The following is a 4,316-nucleotide window of genomic DNA, read 5'->3' as shown; positions in this document are numbered from 1 at the left end:
ACCTACCCAAGATGACCCAACAGAAGTCAGCTAGGATAGGCAGCAGAATGAGAGCCAGGTCACCTCTTCTGGAGCTGTACTTCATGCCATCATCTCTCTCTCTCTCTCTCTCTCTCTCTCTCTCTCTCTCTCTCTCTCTCTCTCTCTCTGTGTGTGTGTGTGTGTGTGTGTGTGTGTGTGCTCACTCGTGCTGTGGGGAAGGGAAGGCACACTATTGTCATCACAACAAAATTAATCCTGAGTTTATTTTTCTAGCTATGTCTGCATGCTCTATAAAAGTTAATGAGTCTCCACCGGTGTAAGCAAGCCACTCCTGAGCTGTATGGGACTTCAAAGATGACTAAGACTTTATGCTGACATGGACAGACTTATACACAAATAATTTAAATTGGATGACCCTCAAAGTGATGGCTTGGAAGACTTCCCCAAATTCCTCACTCAGACACAACTGCCCACCCCGCACCTCTGACTAAGAGATCTCCAAATTCGAAACACCTAAAGCCAATTTTCTGCTCTCTCCCAAATACCATTGGCCCTTCTCATCTTCCCCTCTGGCGGTGATGACCTATCCCAGAGTCTTGGGATCGTCCTGGATTTCTTTCTTTCATAACCACATTCCACACATTAGCACAGCCTGTGGGCTTTGAGCTGAGACACAGCAGGAGCAGGAGTACATACTGTGTCACATGTATGTACACCCCAGCTACTCTGGCCCCGCTGCTGCCATGTCTCCCTCTGCCCCATACGGTAGCATCTCGATGTAAGCAATCTGATGAAAATTAGCTCAAGCCATGCCATTCTTGCTATTGACAGCGATGTCTATCTTAAAATAGAAGCCAGCAAACTTTCCATGGCCCCTGAAGTCCCAGAGCATGTCATTCTGACCGCCTCTCTCTCCATCCGGCCACGTGGCCCCTGAGGTCTGCTGGGATCTCTTGCTGTAGGGCTTTGCATTCAGTCTCTATTGTCTGGTCCTCTCGCTCCGGAACTTCACGTGCCTGGCCTGTTCAATCTTCTCAGGCAATCAATCACCCCTCACCCTGTGTTGCCTTGTCTTTTCTACTTTGCTCTCTCTGTAGTTAAAAGTGTATCGCAGCATCTGATGCTCATTCGAGACATACAGTAAAGTTTCTTTATGCACTAAAAGCCCTGTGGAGCATTGTTTAATCTGCTTTGCTCTCTGAGCATCCATAACCCCTAGAACAGAACCAAGAGCTCGCCTTACATACACACCGAACAAAACGAGTCATTCTCGAGTGAAGGAAATGACTAGTAGAAGATGAACATGAGCCAGGACCCAAGCTGGAGGCCAGAACAAGAGCTTGGGAGCTGCTAAGCAACAGGGTTGCATCTGAGGGAACCTCACAGGCCCTCACAGGGAGGGACTGCAACAGTGTGAGAAAGACCCCTTTCTTCATTCTGGGAGTTCACCCCTACACCTTGTATTGTTTCCACAGTATCTTTCGGACTCTTTCTTGTTTAGCATTTAGATTAAGATCGCAGCGGCAATTTCTGAAGCGACAGCTGCTCTTAGCCCACAGCCCCAGGTGAAAATCGTTTTTCATCAAAGTGGCTGGTTTTCAGTTGCCCTTCCCTCTCTCCCGTGAGTGCCCTTCCAGTCAGGGGTGTCCTCATCCACACCCAGGGCTGCCTCAGCGCCACACTGCTTCCTGGTTACCTGTCCGTTTTCCTGCCCCTTTGCTTGTTACAGAAGTGCTTTGGGGGTGTGGGGGTCTTGTGGACTTTTTGATCTGCTTTGCTTTCATTTCTATCTCAGTTGCCCAGTGCAGGACCCGGCTTTTCCTCAGTGTCTAGAACATCCGGACTGTCCAGCATGGGGCCTGCTGCATTCCGGGAGGTGAGCCGCTTCACCGGCACCCGTCTACGCGGGTCACGCTGAATCCAGGTAGCCGAGATTCTGTTGCAAAGCAGAACACTGGGCCCCTCCTGCCCACGTCATCCCCACACCAAAGGAACGTAAAGAAGGCCGCGGGAAGAGTGAAAGCAGGAGTGTTGACGTACACCTTTTTCATTTCACTTGGTGAAGCCACGGTGGTGGTTTCTGAGGTCCTCTCTCATCGGGTGGCAAGGGGAGTGTGGGGCTCATGCCCCAGTGACTCTCATGTCTCCCGTGGCAGGAAAGGGCCGAACAGCCCAAGCCAGGACTCCTTCCTTCAGTCCCTGACCCAGGCCCTTCCTGCTCACTCCCGGAACCATCTTCCTCTGGGCAGAGTCACGTGGCTCATGCTGGCCCTGCCATCTTCCCTCCCACCAGCCCCTCCCCCAGCAGGGACATGCACAGCCACTTGCCATTTACTCCACTAACAGCAGTTCCAGGGAAGAGACTCCTAGTATCTTTCCGGGGCTATCCAGGGAATGCCCATTGTCCTCGTTTGTTTCTTGTCAATGTGACGGAAGCTGGCGTTATCTGGGAAGAGGAATTCCAATGGACAATTCTTACACAAGTCTGTAAGGCATTTCCTTGATTAATAATTGGTGTGGGAGGGTCCATCTGATGAGGGGTAGTGCCACCCCCGGGTAGGTAATTCTGGGGGAGGGGGCGGTGATAGGGAAGCAGGCTGAGCAAGTCACGGGGAGCCAGCCAGGAAGCAGCACCCCTCGGTGGTCTGTGACTCAGTTCCTACCTCTAGGTCCCTGCCTCGCATTTGTGATGGACTATAAAGTGTAAGCTGAGATAACCCTGGTCCCACCTGAATTGCTTCTGCCCATGGTGTTTATCACATCAATAGAAGCCAAACTAAGACACACATTCTTTTTCCTGTGGAAGCCTACAACTCAGGCCAGGTCTCAGCTGTGTATGTTCTAGGGCAAAAATCTTTTAGGAAAGCCAGTTTGAGAGCTCTAAGAACTAAGTGAGGGGCAAGGAAACGTCTGAAGGAAGGCAAGGTGATAAACAATAATGATAGACTATGACGGTAGTCTTCCAGAACTCCTTAATGTCTTCCAGCTCTCTCTACATATACTGTGCTCTTGGCTGCAGACAATTATCTATAATTGACCAATAAACCCGCTGAAGGTTCAGATGGAATAAGGGCCTCACCCAGCTGTTGAGTGAAGCCTTTTCCTTGCCAGCCGCTTTGGTTTTCCCCCACCAGTCTGGGCTCTGCTACATTGTAGTCCCCAAATAACACACAAGACGCTGTATTAATTATAAAGCTGTTGGCCTTGCTTGTTTCTTACTGGCTAGCTCTGACTTAAGTATTTACTCCATAATTGTTAATCTAAGTATTTCTCTTACTGGAGAAAAGGTCTGGACTTCTTATCCTTATGGCAGCTACATTGTGACTCCCTGTGTTTCTCCTTCCCAGAATACTCCTTGACTCCTAGTCCCACCTATCTTGCTTCCCTATTGGCCAACAGTGCTTTATTGACATATACACAGGACTTCCCCATCACCCAGCCTTGGAGACTGAGTCACTGCTAGAGCCAAGACTAGAATTGGGGTTTTGTTTCTACACCAATGACAAAGACATTATCCTGTTTACAATGATGTCTGGTGAGGCGTGTACGCATCTCCTAATTAGACTCATTTTGGCCAATTGAGTGCCATGGCTTTCTGCAAGGACGTGAGGTGTGTCCTTTGCCCTAGTCTGAAGAGATATGGGCAAATTGTTGGCTAAGATGATGAGTACCATTGGCAAATGGATTGGCCACAAGTATCTCATAGACTTCTGAGGCAATTTTTAAAGACATAATTATCATGGTTGGTCATACATGGATGTGGTCAAGATTACTAGAATGTTATTTGGATGGCTATTGACAATGACATGTTTCCTGGCAAACTCCTTTCTCTGCAAAGAGCATAAGGTGTATGTGTAGTCTGTGCTCTCCAGAAGCCTCCCATCTGTTAAAGGCAGGATAGAGATGAGGTACAGCTCAGTTGTTGTTGCTGCTATTATTATTTTGGCTTTCCACAGGGTTCTCTATGTAGTCCTGGCTGTCCTGGAACTCACTCTGTAGACCAGGCTGGCCTCAAACTTACAGAGATCTGCCTGCCTCTGCCTCCTGAGTGCTCGGATTAAAGGCGTGTGCCATCACCACCCAGCAGAGCCTAATTCTTCTGATTCACCTATGGGCACCCTGGCTAGCCAGCTATGCAGATAACCCAGCCTACTCTGTAAGTTTCTGAGGGTTGTTCATCCAGAACCTTCTATTCTCCATATGGAGTTTGAAGTAAAAAAAAAGTCCTCCTGCATCAAGGCTTTCCTGGGTAGTTGCTCCCACACCCACTAGTGGGAGGACCTAGGCATGTGTCCCTGGGGAGCATAGGGATCCATTGAAGTAGGCGGAGTCCA

At 49.1% G+C, this 4,316-nt stretch overlaps 1 long non-coding RNA gene across 1 annotated transcript; it reads left to right on the top strand.

Moving 5' to 3' along the window:
- The first annotated feature begins 240 nt into the window (after positions 1 to 240).
- Positions 241 to 3,141, top strand: LOC110342240. Its single transcript, XR_005874184.1, has 3 exons — positions 241 to 1,680; positions 1,778 to 2,469; positions 2,969 to 3,141. It is a non-coding gene; the product is annotated as an uncharacterized LOC110342240 (long non-coding RNA).
- Positions 3,142 to 4,316: the final 1,175 nt, after the last annotated feature.

The sequence above is a fragment of the Mesocricetus auratus genome, unplaced genomic scaffold, assembly GCF_017639785.1.
Source record: "Mesocricetus auratus isolate SY011 unplaced genomic scaffold, BCM_Maur_2.0 Super-Scaffold_100676, whole genome shotgun sequence".
NCBI classification, from domain to species: Eukaryota; Metazoa; Chordata; class Mammalia; order Rodentia; family Cricetidae; genus Mesocricetus; species Mesocricetus auratus.
The sequence above is the reverse complement of the archived record's forward strand: the minus strand, read 5'-3'. Positions and strand labels throughout refer to the sequence as shown.